Source organism: Rhinoderma darwinii (genome assembly GCF_050947455.1).
Source record: "Rhinoderma darwinii isolate aRhiDar2 chromosome 3 unlocalized genomic scaffold, aRhiDar2.hap1 SUPER_3_unloc_13, whole genome shotgun sequence".
Taxonomy (NCBI): Eukaryota; Metazoa; Chordata; class Amphibia; order Anura; family Rhinodermatidae; genus Rhinoderma; species Rhinoderma darwinii.
Window position 1 is genome coordinate 972,801 of NW_027461738.1, and position 16,795 is coordinate 989,595.

Consider the following 16,795-nt stretch of genomic DNA (forward strand, 5'->3'; position numbering starts at 1 on the left):
TCTAGCTGTGACTGAACCGAAGATATCACCTGTTGAAAACACAGTCGGGAATGGACGCAGTGTACTATATGATCACACTGTGTTGCTGGACAGGGAAGGGGGAGAAGTTGTATGCTGATTGGACAGCATCATACAGAAAACATTAGCTGCCCAGAGTAAAAAGGAGTCATCTCCTATTTGGCTATTAGAGCTACATTAGTATATATAAATAAATGCTCATAACTTTGCAAATAAACTTTTTTAAAAAAAAACCAACAAATCACACTGTAGTTATCAGCATCATAGCGCCTATTAGGCTAGTTAGGAAATTGGGAATTGATAAACTGGTGACAGAGTCCATTTAAGGGACTATATACAGGAGTATGTGACAGAAAATAGTATTATAATTGACAGCAAGCAGAGATTTACTAAGGACAGAATTTGTCCAACCAACCTGATTTGTTTTTATCAAGAGGAAAATAAAAGTCTGGACAAATGGGATGCTGTAGTTATAGTGATTTATACTCTAAATATTGCTCGCTTTTCAGAGTTGTAAGCCAGGGGCACAGCTGGAACCACTATTATTAATGTAATTAATCAGTGATAAAGAGGATGGAATTAAAATAACTCTTTCTATAGGTGACAAACTTTAATATGTTTCTGGAAGTTCTCTTCTTAAAATAGAACGTTGTGAACAGGACTTGAACCTGTGCAGGGAGACCCCATTGGATTTCAAATCCAACGCCTTAACCACTCGGCCATCACAACTTATGTACCCTGACTGTTAAGACTTCTGGCAACTACACCTAAGGGGCTAGCCTAAAATATGAGATCAGTCTTTTGCTCTGAACTCAGCATCTGATGCTGTCCTATCAGCATGAAGTTGCTTCACACACATTGTGAAACTCAAGCTACAGGGAAGGAGGATCAATTCAAACAGCCATATCTCGGGCTGTGGGCCACCTAAAAAAGCAGATTTGGTGGCATTTGAAAGACTGGATTCTACTCTTTCATATGACACCAAAATCACAGTTCTAGCTGTGACAGAACCGAAGATATCACCTGTTGAAAACACAGTCGGGAATGGACGCAGTGTACTATATGATCACACTGTGTTGCTGGACAGGGAAGGGGGAGAAGTTGTATGCTGATTGGACAGCATCATACAGAAAACATTAGCTGCCCAGAGTAAAAAGGAGTCATCTCCTATTTGGCTATTAGAGCTACATTAGTATATATAAATAAATGCTCATAACTTTGCAAATAAACGTTTTTTAAAAAAAACAACAAATCACACTGTAGTTATCAGCATCATAGCGCCTATTAGGCTAGTTAGGAAATTGGGAATTGATAAACTGGTGACAGAGTCCATTTAAGGGACTATATACAGGAGTATGTGACAGAAAATAGTATTATAATTGACAGCAAGCAGAGATTTACTAAGGACAGAATTTGTCCAACCAACCTGATTTGTTTTTATCAAGAGGAAAATAAAAGTCTGGACAAATGGGATGCTGTAGTTATAGTGATTTATACTCTAAATATTGCTCGCTTTTCAGAGTTGTAAGCCAGGGGCACAGCTGGAACCACTATTATTAATGTAATTAATCAGTGATAAAGAGGATGGAATTAAAATAACTCTTTCTATAGGTGACAAACTTTAATATGTTTCTGGAAGTTCTCTTCTTAAAATAGAACGTTGTGAACAGGACTTGAACCTGTGCAGGGAGACCCCATTGGATTTCAAATCCAACGCCTTAACCACTCGGCCATCACAACTTATGTACCCTGACTGTTAAGACTTCTGGCAACTACACCTAAGGGGCTAGCCTAAAATATGAGATCAGTCTTTTGCTCTGAACTCAGCATCTGATGCTGTCCTATCAGCATGAAGTTGCTTCACACACATTGTGAAACTCAAGCTACAGGGAAGGAGGATCAATTCAAACAGCCATATCTCGGGCTGTGGGCCACCTAAAAAAGCAGATTTGGTGGCATTTGAAAGACTGGATTCTACTCTTTCATATGACACCAAAATCACAGTTCTAGCTGTGACAGAACCGAAGATATCACCTGTTGAAAACACAGTCGGGAATGGACGCAGTGTACTATATGATCACACTGTGTTGCTGGACAGGGAAGGGGGAGAAGTTGTATGCTGATTGGACAGCATCATACAGAAAACATTAGCTGCCCAGAGTAAAAAGGAGTCATCTCCTATTTGGCTATTAGAGCTACATTAGTATATATAAATAAATGCTCATAACTTTGCAAATAAACTTTTTTTAAAAAAAAACAACAAATCACACTGTAGTTATCAGCATCATAGCGCCTATTAGGCTAGTTAGGAAATTGGGAATTGATAAACTGGTGACAGAGTCCATTTAAGGGACTATATACAGGAGTATGTGACAGAAAATAGTATTATAATTGACAGCAAGCAGAGATTTACTAAGGACAGAATTTGTCCAACCAACCTGATTTGTTTTTATCAAGAGGAAAATAAAAGTCTGGACAAATGGGATGCTGTAGTTATAGTGATTTATACTCTAAATATTGCTCGCTTTTCAGAGTTGTAAGCCAGGGGCACAGCTGGAACCACTATTATTAATGTAATTAATCAGTGATAAAGAGGATGGAATTAAAATAACTCTTTCTATAGGTGACAAACTTTAATATGTTTCTGGAAGTTCTCTTCTTAAAATAGAACGTTGTGAACAGGACTTGAACCTGTGCAGGGAGACCCCATTGGATTTCAAATCCAACGCCTTAACCACTCGGCCATCACAACTTATGTACCCTGACTGTTAAGACTTCTGGCAACTACACCTAAGGGGCTAGCCTAAAATATGAGATCAGTCTTTTGCTCTGAACTCAGCATCTGATGCTGTCCTATCAGCATGAAGTTGCTTCACACACATTGTGAAACTCAAGCTACAGGGAAGGAGGATCAATTCAAACAGCCATATCTCGGGCTGTGGGCCACCTAAAAAAGCAGATTTGGTGGCATTTGAAAGACTGGATTCTACTCTTTCATATGACACCAAAATCACAGTTCTAGCTGTGACAGAACCGAAGATATCACCTGTTGAAAACACAGTCGGGAATGGACGCAGTGTACTATATGATCACACTGTGTTGCTGGACAGGGAAGGGGGAGAAGTTGTATGCTGATTGGACAGCATCATACAGAAAACATTAGCTGCCCAGAGTAAAAAGGAGTCATCTCCTATTTGGCTATTAGAGCTACATTAGTATATATAAATAAATGCTCATAACTTTGCAAATAAACGTTTTTTAAAAAAAAACAACAAATCACACTGTAGTTATCAGCATCATAGCGCCTATTAGGCTAGTTAGGAAATTGGGAATTGATAAACTGGTGACAGAGTCCATTTAAGGGACTATATACAGGAGTATGTGACAGAAAATAGTATTATAATTGACAGCAAGCAGAGATTTACTAAGGACAGAATTTGTCCAACCAACCTGATTTGTTTTTATCAAGAGGAAAATAAAAGTCTGGACAAATGGGATGCTGTAGTTATAGTGATTTATACTCTAAATATTGCTCGCTTTTCAGAGTTGTAAGCCAGGGGCACAGCTGGAACCACTATTATTAATGTAATTAATCAGTGATAAAGAGGATGGAATTAAAATAACTCTTTCTATAGGTGACAAACTTTAATATGTTTCTGGAAGTTCTCTTCTTAAAATAGAACGTTGTGAACAGGACTTGAACCTGTGCAGGGAGACCCCATTGGATTTCAAATCCAACGCCTTAACCACTCGGCCATCACAACTTATGTACCCTGACTGTTAAGACTTCTGGCAACTACACCTAAGGGGCTAGCCTAAAATATGAGATCAGTCTTTTGCTCTGAACTCAGCATCTGATGCTGTCCTATCAGCATGAAGTTGCTTCACACACATTGTGAAACTCAAGCTACAGGGAAGGAGGATCAATTCAAACAGCCATATCTCGGGCTGTGGGCCACCTAAAAAAGCAGATTTGGTGGCATTTGAAAGACTGGATTCTACTCTTTCATATGACACCAAAATCACAGTTCTAGCTGTGACAGAACCGAAGATATCACCTGTTGAAAACACAGTCGGGAATGGACGCAGTGTACTATATGATCACACTGTGTTGCTGGACAGGGAAGGGGGAGAAGTTGTATGCTGATTGGACAGCATCATACAGAAAACATTAGCTGCCCAGAGTAAAAAGGAGTCATCTCCTATTTGGCTATTAGAGCTACATTAGTATATATAAATAAATGCTCATAACTTTGCAAATAAACGTTTTTTAAAAAAAAACAACAAATCACACTGTAGTTATCAGCATCATAGCGCCTATTAGGCTAGTTAGGAAATTGGGAATTGATAAACTGGTGACAGAGTCCATTTAAGGGACTATATACAGGAGTATGTGACAGAAAATAGTATTATAATTGACAGCAAGCAGAGATTTACTAAGGACAGAATTTGTCCAACCAACCTGATTTGTTTTTATCAAGAGGAAAATAAAAGTCTGGACAAATGGGATGCTGTAGTTATAGTGATTTATACTCTAAATATTGCTCGCTTTTCAGAGTTGTAAGCCAGGGGCACAGCTGGAACCACTATTATTAATGTAATTAATCAGTGATAAAGAGGATGGAATTAAAATAACTCTTTCTATAGGTGACAAACTTTAATATGTTTCTGGAAGTTCTCTTCTTAAAATAGAACGTTGTGAACAGGACTTGAACCTGTGCAGGGAGACCCCATTGGATTTCAAATCCAACGCCTTAACCACTCGGCCATCACAACTTATGTACCCTGACTGTTAAGACTTCTGGCAACTACACCTAAGGGGCTAGCCTAAAATATGAGATCAGTCTTTTGCTCTGAACTCAGCATCTGATGCTGTCCTATCAGCATGAAGTTGCTTCACACACATTGTGAAACTCAAGCTACAGGGAAGGAGGATCAATTCAAACAGCCATATCTCGGGCTGTGGGCCACCTAAAAAAGCAGATTTGGTGGCATTTGAAAGACTGGATTCTACTCTTTCATATGACACCAAAATCACAGTTCTAGCTGTGACAGAACCGAAGATATCACCTGTTGAAAACACAGTCGGGAATGGACGCAGTGTACTATATGATCACACTGTGTTGCTGGACAGGGAAGGGGGAGAAGTTGTATGCTGATTGGACAGCATCATACAGAAAACATTAGCTGCCCAGAGTAAAAAGGAGTCATCTCCTATTTGGCTATTAGAGCTACATTAGTATATATAAATAAATGCTCATAACTTTGCAAATAAACGTTTTTTAAAAAAAAACAACAAATCACACTGTAGTTATCAGCATCATAGCGCCTATTAGGCTAGTTAGGAAATTGGGAATTGATAAACTGGTGACAGAGTCCATTTAAGGGACTATATACAGGAGTATGTGACAGAAAATAGTATTATAATTGACAGCAAGCAGAGATTTACTAAGGACAGAATTTGTCCAACCAACCTGATTTGTTTTTATCAAGAGGAAAATAAAAGTCTGGACAAATGGGATGCTGTAGTTATAGTGATTTATACTCTAAATATTGCTCGCTTTTCAGAGTTGTAAGCCAGGGGCACAGCTGGAACCACTATTATTAATGTAATTAATCAGTGATAAAGAGGATGGAATTAAAATAACTCTTTCTATAGGTGACAAACTTTAATATGTTTCTGGAAGTTCTCTTCTTAAAATAGAACGTTGTGAACAGGACTTGAACCTGTGCAGGGAGACCCCATTGGATTTCAAATCCAACGCCTTAACCACTCGGCCATCACAACTTATGTACCCTGACTGTTAAGACTTCTGGCAACTACACCTAAGGGGCTAGCCTAAAATATGAGATCAGTCTTTTGCTCTGAACTCAGCATCTGATGCTGTCCTATCAGCATGAAGTTGCTTCACACACATTGTGAAACTCAAGCTACAGGGAAGGAGGATCAATTCAAACAGCCATATCTCGGGCTGTGGGCCACCTAAAAAAGCAGATTTGGTGGCATTTGAAAGACTGGATTCTACTCTTTCATATGACACCAAAATCACAGTTCTAGCTGTGACAGAACCGAAGATATCACCTGTTGAAAACACAGTCGGGAATGGACGCAGTGTACTATATGATCACACTGTGTTGCTGGACAGGGAAGGGGGAGAAGTTGTATGCTGATTGGACAGCATCATACAGAAAACATTAGCTGCCCAGAGTAAAAAGGAGTCATCTCCTATTTGGCTATTAGAGCTACATTAGTATATATAAATAAATGCTCATAACTTTGCAAATAAACGTTTTTTAAAAAAAAACAACAAATCACACTGTAGTTATCAGCATCATAGCGCCTATTAGGCTAGTTAGGAAATTGGGAATTGATAAACTGGTGACAGAGTCCATTTAAGGGACTATATACAGGAGTATGTGACAGAAAATAGTATTATAATTGACAGCAAGCAGAGATTTACTAAGGACAGAATTTGTCCAACCAACCTGATTTGTTTTTATCAAGAGGAAAATAAAAGTCTGGACAAATGGGATGCTGTAGTTATAGTGATTTATACTCTAAATATTGCTCGCTTTTCAGAGTTGTAAGCCAGGGGCACAGCTGGAACCACTATTATTAATGTAATTAATCAGTGATAAAGAGGATGGAATTAAAATAACTCTTTCTATAGGTGACAAACTTTAATATGTTTCTGGAAGTTCTCTTCTTAAAATAGAACGTTGTGAACAGGACTTGAACCTGTGCAGGGAGACCCCATTGGATTTCAAATCCAACGCCTTAACCACTCGGCCATCACAACTTATGTACCCTGACTGTTAAGACTTCTGGCAACTACACCTAAGGGGCTAGCCTAAAATATGAGATCAGTCTTTTGCTCTGAACTCAGCATCTGATGCTGTCCTATCAGCATGAAGTTGCTTCACACACATTGTGAAACTCAAGCTACAGGGAAGGAGGATCAATTCAAACAGCCATATCTCGGGCTGTGGGCCACCTAAAAAAGCAGATTTGGTGGCATTTGAAAGACTGGATTCTACTCTTTCATATGACACCAAAATCACAGTTCTAGCTGTGACAGAACCGAAGATATCACCTGTTGAAAACACAGTCGGGAATGGACGCAGTGTACTATATGATCACACTGTGTTGCTGGACAGGGAAGGGGGAGAAGTTGTATGCTGATTGGACAGCATCATACAGAAAACATTAGCTGCCCAGAGTAAAAAGGAGTCATCTCCTATTTGGCTATTAGAGCTACATTAGTATATATAAATAAATGCTCATAACTTTGCAAATAAACGTTTTTTAAAAAAAACAACAAATCACACTGTAGTTATCAGCATCATAGCGCCTATTAGGCTAGTTAGGAAATTGGGAATTGATAAACTGGTGACAGAGTCCATTTAAGGGACTATATACAGGAGTATGTGACAGAAAATAGTATTATAATTGACAGCAAGCAGAGATTTACTAAGGACAGAATTTGTCCAACCAACCTGATTTGTTTTTATCAAGAGGAAAATAAAAGTCTGGACAAATGGGATGCTGTAGTTATAGTGATTTATACTCTAAATATTGCTCGCTTTTCAGAGTTGTAAGCCAGGGGCACAGCTGGAACCACTATTATTAATGTAATTAATCAGTGATAAAGAGGATGGAATTAAAATAACTCTTTCTATAGGTGACAAACTTTAATATGTTTCTGGAAGTTCTCTTCTTAAAATAGAACGTTGTGAACAGGACTTGAACCTGTGCAGGGAGACCCCATTGGATTTCAAATCCAACGCCTTAACCACTCGGCCATCACAACTTATGTACCCTGACTGTTAAGACTTCTGGCAACTACACCTAAGGGGCTAGCCTAAAATATGAGATCAGTCTTTTGCTCTGAACTCAGCATCTGATGCTGTCCTATCAGCATGAAGTTGCTTCACACACATTGTGAAACTCAAGCTACAGGGAAGGAGGATCAATTCAAACAGCCATATCTCGGGCTGTGGGCCACCTAAAAAAGCAGATTTGGTGGCATTTGAAAGACTGGATTCTACTCTTTCATATGACACCAAAATCACAGTTCTAGCTGTGACAGAACCGAAAATATCACCTGTTGAAAACACAGTCGGGAATGGACGCAGTGTACTATATGATCACACTGTGTTGCTGGACAGGGAAGGGGGAGAAGTTGTATGCTGATTGGACAGCATCATACAGAAAACATTAGCTGCCCAGAGTAAAAAGGAGTCATCTCCTATTTGGCTATTAGAGCTACATTAGTATATATAAATAAATGCTCATAACTTTGCAAATAAACGTTTTTTAAAAAAAAACAACAAATCACACTGTAGTTATCAGCATCATAGCGCCTATTAGGCTAGTTAGGAAATTGGGAATTGATAAACTGGTGACAGAGTCCATTTAAGGGACTATATACAGGAGTATGTGACAGAAAATAGTATTATAATTGACAGCAAGCAGAGATTTACTAAGGACAGAATTTGTCCAACCAACCTGATTTGTTTTTATCAAGAGGAAAATAAAAGTCTGGACAAATGGGATGCTGTAGTTATAGTGATTTATACGCTAAATATTGCTCGCTTTTCAGAGTTGTAAGCCAGGGGCACAGCTGGAACCACTATTATTAATGTAATTAATCAGTGATAAAGAGGATGGAATTAAAATAACTCTTTCTATAGGTGACAAACTTTAATATGTTTCTGGAAGTTCTCTTCTTAAAATAGAACGTTGTGAACAGGACTTGAACCTGTGCAGGGAGACCCCATTGGATTTCAAATCCAACGCCTTAACCACTCGGCCATCACAACTTATGTACCCTGACTGTTAAGACTTCTGGCAACTACATCTAAGGGGCTAGCCTAAAATATGAGATCAGTCTTTTGCTCTGAACTCAGCATCTGATGCTGTCCTATCAGCATGAAGTTGCTTCACACACATTGTGAAACTCAAGCTACAGGGAAGGAGGATCAATTCAAACAGCCATATCTCGGGCTGTGGGCCACCTAAAAAAGCAGATTTGGTGGCATTTGAAAGACTGGATTCTACTCTTTCATATGACACCAAAATCACAGTTCTAGCTGTGACAGAACCGAAGATATCACCTGTTGAAAACACAGTCGGGAATGGACGCAGTGTACTATATGATCACACTGTGTTGCTGGACAGGGAAGGGGGAGAAGTTGTATGCTGATTGGACAGCGTCATACAGAAAACATTAGCTGCCCAGAGTAAAAAGGAGTCATCTCCTATTTGGCTATTAGAGCTACATTAGTATATATAAATAAATGCTCATAACTTTGCAAATAAACGTTTTTTAAAAAAAAACAACAAATCACACTGTAGTTATCAGCATCATAGCGCCTATTAGGCTAGTTAGGAAATTGGGAATTGATAAACTGGTGACAGAGTCCATTTAAGGGACTATATACAGGAGTATGTGACAGAAAATAGTATTATAATTGACAGCAAGCAGAGATTTACTAAGGACAGAAGTTGTCCAACCAACCTGATTTGTTTTTATCAAGAGGAAAATAAAAGTCTGGACAAATGGGATGCTGTAGTTATAGTGATTTATACTCTAAATATTGCTCGCTTTTCAGAGTTGTAAGCCAGGGGCACAGCTGGAACCACTATTATTAATGTAATTAATCAGTGATAAAGAGGATGGAATTAAAATAACTCTTTCTATAGGTGACAAACTTTAATATGTTTCTGGAAGTTCTCTTCTTAAAATAGAACGTTGTGAACAGGACTTGAACCTGTGCAGGGAGACCCCATTGGATTTCAAATCCAACGCCGTAACCACTCGGCCATCACAACTTATGTACCCTGACTGTTAAGACTTCTGGCAACTACACCTAAGGGGCTAGCCTAAAATATGAGATCAGTCTTTTGCTCTGAACTCAGCATCTGATGCTGTCCTATCAGCATGAAGTTGCTTCACACACATTGTGAAACTCAAGCTACAGGGAAGGAGGATCAATTCAAACAGCCATATCTCGGGCTGTGGGCCACCTAAAAAAGCAGATTTGGTGGCATTTGAAAGACTGGATTCTACTCTTTCATATGACACCAAAATCACAGTTCTAGCTGTGACAGAACCGAAGATATCACCTGTTGAAAACACAGTCGGGAATGGACGCAGTGTACTATATGATCACACTGTGTTGCTGGACAGGGAAGGGGGAGAAGTTGTATGCTGATTGGACAGCGTCATACAGAAAACATTAGCTGCCCAGAGTAAAAAGGAGTCATCTCCTATTTGGCTATTAGAGCTACATTAGTATATATAAATAAATGCTCATAACTTTGCAAATAAACGTTTTTTAAAAAAAAACAACAAATCACACTGTAGTTATCAGCATCATAGCGCCTATTAGGCTAGTTAGGAAATTGGGAATTGATAAACTGGTGACAGAGTCCATTTAAGGGACTATATACAGGAGTATGTGACAGAAAATAGTATTATAATTGACAGCAAGCAGAGATTTACTAAGGACAGAAGTTGTCCAACCAACCTGATTTGTTTTTATCAAGAGGAAAATAAAAGTCTGGACAAATGGGATGCTGTAGTTATAGTGATTTATACTCTAAATATTGCTCGCTTTTCAGAGTTGTAAGCCAGGGGCACAGCTGGAACCACTATTATTAATGTAATTAATGAGTGATAAAGAGGATGGAATTAAAATAACTCTTTCTATAGGTGACAAACTTTAATATGTTTCTGGAGGTTCTCTTCTTAAAATAGAACGTTGTGAACAGGACTTGAACCTGTGCAGGGAGACCCCATTGGATTTCAAATCCAACGCCTTAACCACTCGGCCATCACAACTTATGTACCCTGACTGTTAAGACTTCTGGCAACTACACCTAAGGGGCTAGCCTAAAATATGAGATCAGTCTTTTGCTCTGAACTCAGCATCTGATGCTGTCCTATCAGCATGAAGTTGCTTCACACACATTGTGAAACTCAAGCTACAGGGAAGGAGGATCAATTCAAACAGCCATATCTCGGGCTGTGGGCCACCTAAAAAAGCAGATTTGGTGGCATTTGAAAGACTGGATTCTACTCTTTCATATGACACCAAAATCACAGTTCTAGCTGTGACAGAACCGAAGATATCACCTGTTGAAAACACAGTCGGGAATGGACGCAGTGTACTATATGATCACACTGTGTTGCTGGACAGGGAAGGGGGAGAAGTTGTATGCTGATTGGACAGCGTCATACAGAAAACATTAGCTGCCCAGAGTAAAAAGGAGTCATCTCCTATTTGGCTATTAGAGCTACATTAGTATATATAAATAAATGCTCATAACTTTGCAAATAAACGTTTTTTTAAAAAAAACAACAAATCACACTGTAGTTATCAGCATCATAGCGCCTATTAGGCTAGTTAGGAAATTGGGAATTGATAAACTGGTGACAGAGTCCATTTAAGGGACTATATACAGGAGTATGTGACAGAAAATAGTATTATAATTGACAGCAAGCAGAGATTTACTAAGGACAGAAGTTGTCCAACCAACCTGATTTGTTTTTATCAAGAGGAAAATAAAAGTCTGGACAAATGGGATGCTGTAGTTATAGTGATTTATACTCTAAATATTGCTCGCTTTTCAGAGTTGTAAGCCAGGGGCACAGCTGGAACCACTATTATTAATGTAATTAATGAGTGATAAAGAGGATGGAATTAAAATAACTCTTTCTATAGGTGACAAACTTTAATATGTTTCTGGAGGTTCTCTTCTTAAAATAGAACGTTGTGAACAGGACTTGAACCTGTGCAGGGAGACCCCATTGGATTTCAAATCCAACGCCTTAACCACTCGGCCATCACAACTTATGTACCCTGACTGTTAAGACTTCTGGCAACTACACCTAAGGGGCTAGCCTAAAATATGAGATCAGTCTTTTGCTCTGAACTCAGCATCTGATGCTGTCCTATCAGCATGAAGTTGCTTCACACACATTGTGAAACTCAAGCTACAGGGAAGGAGGATCAATTCAAACAGCCATATCTCGGGCTGTGGGCCACCTAAAAAAGCAGATTTGGTGGCATTTGAAAGACTGGATTCTACTCTTTCATATGACACCAAAATCACAGTTCTAGCTGTGACAGAACCGAAGATATCACCTGTTGAAAACACAGTCGGGAATGGACGCAGTGTACTATATGATCACACTGTGTTGCTGGACAGGGAAGGGGGAGAAGTTGTATGCTGATTGGACAGCATCATACAGAAAACATTAGCTGCCCAGAGTAAAAAGGAGTCATCTCCTATTTGGCTATTAGAGCTACATTAGTATATATAAATAAATGCTCATAACTTTGCAAATAAACGTTTTTTAAAAAAAAACAACAAATCACACTGTAGTTATCAGCATCATAGCGCCTATTAGGCTAGTTAGGAAATTGGGAATTGATAAACTGGTGACAGAGTCCATTTAAGGGACTATATACAGGAGTATGTGACAGAAAATAGTATTATAATTGACAGCAAGCAGAGATTTACTAAGGACAGAATTTGTCCAACCAACCTGATTTGTTTTTATCAAGAGGAAAATAAAAGTCTGGACAAATGGGATGCTGTAGTTATAGTGATTTATACTCTAAATATTGCTCGCTTTTCAGAGTTGTAAGCCAGGGGCACAGCTGGAACCACTATTATTAATGTAATTAATCAGTGATAAAGAGGATGGAATTAAAATAACTCTTTCTATAGGTGACAAACTTTAATATGTTTCTGGAAGTTCTCTTCTTAAAATAGAACGTTGTGAACAGGACTTTAACCTGTGCAGGGAGACCCCATTGGATTTCAAATCCAACGCCTTAACCACTCGGCCATCACAACTTATGTACCCTGACTGTTAAGACTTCTGGCAACTACACCTAAGGGGCTAGCCTAAAATATGAGATCAGTCTTTTGCTCTGAACTCAGCATCTGATGCTGTCCTATCAGCATGAAGTTGCTTCACACACATTGTGAAACTCAAGCTACAGGGAAGGAGGATCAATTCAAACAGCCATATCTCGGGCTGTGGGCCACCTAAAAAAGCAGATTTGGTGGCATTTGAAAGACTGGATTCTACTCTTTCATATGACACCAAAATCACAGTTCTAGCTGTGACAGAACCGAAGATATCACCTGTTGAAAACACAGTCGGGAATGGACGCAGTGTACTATATGATCACACTGTGTTGCTGGACAGGGAAGGGGGAGAAGTTGTATGCTGATTGGACAGCGTCATACAGAAAACATTAGCTGCCCAGAGTAAAAAGGAGTCATCTCCTATTTGGCTATTAGAGCTACATTAGTATATATAAATAAATGCTCATAACTTTGCAAATAAACGTTTTTTTAAAAAAAACAACAAATCACACTGTAGTTATCAGCATCATAGCGCCTATTAGGCTAGTTAGGAAATTGGGAATTGATAAACTGGTGACAGAGTCCATTTAAGGGACTATATACAGGAGTATGTGACAGAAAATAGTATTATAATTGACAGCAAGCAGAGATTTACTAAGGACAGAAGTTGTCCAACCAACCTGATTTGTTTTTATCAAGAGGAAAATAAAAGTCTGGACAAATGGGATGCTGTAGTTATAGTGATTTATACTCTAAATATTGCTCGCTTTTCAGAGTTGTAAGCCAGGGGCACAGCTGGAACCACTATTATTAATGTAATTAATGAGTGATAAAGAGGATGGAATTAAAATAACTCTTTCTATAGGTGACAAACTTTAATATGTTTCTGGAAGTTCTCTTCTTAAAATAGAACGTTGTGAACAGGACTTGAACCTGTGCAGGGAGACCCCATTGGATTTCAAATCCAACGCCGTAACCACTCGGCCATCACAACTTATGTACCCTGACTGTTAAGACTTCTGGCAACTACACCTAAGGGGCTAGCCTAAAATATGAGATCAGTCTTTTGCTCTGAACTCAGCATCTGATGCTGTCCTATCAGCATGAAGTTGCTTCACACACATTGTGAAACTCAAGCTACAGGGAAGGAGGATCAATTCAAACAGCCATATCTCGGGCTGTGGGCCACCTAAAAAAGCAGATTTGGTGGCATTTGAAAGACTGGATTCTACTCTTTCATATGACACCAAAATCACAGTTCTAGCTGTGACAGAACCGAAGATATCACCTGTTGAAAACACAGTCGGGAATGGACGCAGTGTACTATATGATCACACTGTGTTGCTGGACAGGGAAGGGGGAGAAGTTGTATGCTGATTGGACAGCGTCATACAGAAAACATTAGCTGCCCAGAGTAAAAAGGAGTCATCTCCTATTTGGCTATTAGAGCTACATTAGTATATATAAATAAATGCTCATAACTTTGCAAATAAACGTTTTTTAAAAAAAAACAACAAATCACACTGTAGTTATCAGCATCATAGCGCCTATTAGGCTAGTTAGGAAATTGGGAATTGATAAACTGGTGACAGAGTCCATTTAAGGGACTATATACAGGAGTATGTGACAGAAAATAGTATTATAATTGACAGCAAGCAGAGATTTACTAAGGACAGAAGTTGTCCAACCAACCTGATTTGTTTTTATCAAGAGGAAAATAAAAGTCTGGACAAATGGGATGCTGTAGTTATAGTGATTTATACTCTAAATATTGCTCGCTTTTCAGAGTTGTAAGCCAGGGGCACAGCTGGAACCACTATTATTAATGTAATTAATCAGTGATAAAGAGGATGGAATTAAAATAACTCTTTCTATAGGTGACAAACTTTAATATGTTTCTGGAAGTTCTCTTCTTAAAATAGAACGTTGTGAACAGGACTTGAACCTGTGCAGGGAGACCCCATTGGATTTCAAATCCAACACCGTAACCACTCGGCCATCACAACTTATGTACCCTGACTGTTAAGACTTCTGGCAACTACACCTAAGGGGCTAGCCTAAAATATGAGATCAGTCTTTTGCTCTGAACTCAGCATCTGATGCTGTCCTATCAGCATGAAGTTGCTTCACACACATTGTGAAACTCAAGCTACAGGGAAGGAGGATCAATTCAAACAGCCATATCTCGGGCTGTGGGCCACCTAAAAAAGCAGATTTGGTGGCATTTGAAAGACTGGATTCTACTCTTTCATATGACACCAAAATCACAGTTCTAGCTGTGACAGAACCGAAGATATCACCTGTTGAAAACACAGTCGGGAATGGACGCAGTGTACTATATGATCACACTGTGTTGCTGGACAGGGAAGGGGGAGAAGTTGTATGCTGATTGGACAGCGTCATACAGAAAACATTAGCTGCCCAGAGTAAAAAGGAGTCATCTCCTATTTGGCTATTAGAGCTACATTAGTATATATAAATAAATGCTCATAACTTTGCAAATAAACGTTTTTTAAAAAAAAACAACAAATCACACTGTAGTTATCAGCATCATAGCGCCTATTAGGCTAGTTAGGAAATTGGGAATTGATAAACTGGTGACAGAGTCCATTTAAGGGACTATATACAGGAGTATGTGACAGAAAATAGTATTATAATTGACAGCAAGCAGAGATTTACTAAGGACAGAAGTTGTCCAACCAACCTGATTTGTTTTTATCAAGAGGAAAATAAAAGTCTGGACAAATGGGATGCTGTAGTTATAGTGATTTATACTCTAAATATTGCTCGCTTTTCAGAGTTGTAAGCCAGGGGCACAGCTGGAACCACTATTATTAATGTAATTAATCAGTGATAAAGAGGATGGAATTAAAATAACTCTTTCTATAGGTGACAAACTTTAATATGTTTCTGGAAGTTCTCTTCTTAAAATAGAACGTTGTGAACAGGACTTGAACCTGTGCAGGGAGACCCCATTGGATTTCAAATCCAACGCCGTAACCACTCGGCCATCACAACTTATGTACCCTGACTGTTAAGACTTCTGGCAACTACACCTAAGGGGCTAGCCTAAAATATGAGATCAGTCTTTTGCTCTGAACTCAGCATCTGATGCTGTCCTATCAGCATGAAGTTGCTTCACACACATTGTGAAACTCAAGCTACAGGGAAGGAGGATCAATTCAAACAGCCATATCTCGGGCTGTGGGCCACCTAAAAAAGCAGATTTGGTGGCATTTGAAAGACTGGATTCTACTCTTTCATATGACACCAAAATCACAGTTCTAGCTGTGACAGAACCGAAGATATCACCTGTTGAAAACACAGTCGGGAATGGACGCAGTGTACTATATGATCACACTGTGTTGCTGGACAGGGAAGGGGGAGAAGTTGTATGCTGATTGGACAGCGTCATACAGAAAACATTAGCTGCCCAGAGTAAAAAGGAGTCATCTCCTATTTGGCTATTAGAGCTACATTAGTATATATAAATAAATGCTCATAACTTTGCAAATAAACGTTTTTTAAAAAAAAACAACAAATCACACTGTAGTTATCAGCATCATAGCGCCTATTAGGCTAGTTAGGAAATTGGGAATTGATAAACTGGTGACAGAGTCCATTTAAGGGACTATATACAGGAGTATGTGACAGAAAATAGTATTATAATTGACAGCAAGCAGAGATTTACTAAGGACAGAAGTTGTCCAACCAACCTGATTTGTTTTTATCAAGAGGAAAATAAAAGTCTGGACAAATGGGATCCTGTAGTTATAGTGATTTATACTCTAAATATTGCTCGCTTTTCAGAGTTGTAAGCCAGGGGCACAGCTGGAACCACTATTATTAATGTAATTAATGAGTGATAAAGAGGATGGAATTAAAATA

General features: G+C 38.8%; 12 non-coding genes across 12 annotated transcripts; all 12 read right to left on the reverse strand.

Moving 5' to 3' along the window:
- Nucleotides 1–665: 665 nt before the first annotated feature.
- Nucleotides 666–747, reverse strand: TRNAS-UGA (transfer RNA serine (anticodon UGA)). The gene has a single exon. It is a non-coding gene; the product is annotated as a tRNA-Ser (tRNA).
- Nucleotides 748–1,676: 929 nt separating this feature from the next.
- Nucleotides 1,677–1,758, reverse strand: TRNAS-UGA (transfer RNA serine (anticodon UGA)). Its single transcript has one exon. It is a non-coding gene; the product is annotated as a tRNA-Ser (tRNA).
- A 930-nt stretch (nt 1,759–2,688) lies between these two features.
- TRNAS-UGA (transfer RNA serine (anticodon UGA)) lies at nt 2,689–2,770 on the reverse strand. Its single transcript has one exon. It is a non-coding gene; the product is annotated as a tRNA-Ser (tRNA).
- A 930-nt stretch (nt 2,771–3,700) lies between these two features.
- On the reverse strand, nt 3,701–3,782 carry TRNAS-UGA (transfer RNA serine (anticodon UGA)). Its single transcript has one exon. It is a non-coding gene; the product is annotated as a tRNA-Ser (tRNA).
- Nucleotides 3,783–4,712: 930 nt separating this feature from the next.
- TRNAS-UGA (transfer RNA serine (anticodon UGA)) lies at nt 4,713–4,794 on the reverse strand. Its single transcript has one exon. It is a non-coding gene; the product is annotated as a tRNA-Ser (tRNA).
- A 930-nt stretch (nt 4,795–5,724) lies between these two features.
- Nucleotides 5,725–5,806, reverse strand: TRNAS-UGA (transfer RNA serine (anticodon UGA)). The gene has a single exon. It is a non-coding gene; the product is annotated as a tRNA-Ser (tRNA).
- A 930-nt stretch (nt 5,807–6,736) lies between these two features.
- On the reverse strand, nt 6,737–6,818 carry TRNAS-UGA (transfer RNA serine (anticodon UGA)). Its single transcript has one exon. It is a non-coding gene; the product is annotated as a tRNA-Ser (tRNA).
- Nucleotides 6,819–7,747: 929 nt separating this feature from the next.
- TRNAS-UGA (transfer RNA serine (anticodon UGA)) lies at nt 7,748–7,829 on the reverse strand. Its single transcript has one exon. It is a non-coding gene; the product is annotated as a tRNA-Ser (tRNA).
- A 930-nt stretch (nt 7,830–8,759) lies between these two features.
- TRNAS-UGA (transfer RNA serine (anticodon UGA)) lies at nt 8,760–8,841 on the reverse strand. The gene has a single exon. It is a non-coding gene; the product is annotated as a tRNA-Ser (tRNA).
- Nucleotides 8,842–10,783: 1,942 nt separating this feature from the next.
- Nucleotides 10,784–10,865, reverse strand: TRNAS-UGA (transfer RNA serine (anticodon UGA)). Its single transcript has one exon. It is a non-coding gene; the product is annotated as a tRNA-Ser (tRNA).
- Nucleotides 10,866–11,795: 930 nt separating this feature from the next.
- TRNAS-UGA (transfer RNA serine (anticodon UGA)) lies at nt 11,796–11,877 on the reverse strand. Its single transcript has one exon. It is a non-coding gene; the product is annotated as a tRNA-Ser (tRNA).
- A 930-nt stretch (nt 11,878–12,807) lies between these two features.
- TRNAS-UGA (transfer RNA serine (anticodon UGA)) lies at nt 12,808–12,889 on the reverse strand. The gene has a single exon. It is a non-coding gene; the product is annotated as a tRNA-Ser (tRNA).
- Between the last annotated feature and the right edge of the window lie 3,906 nt (nt 12,890–16,795).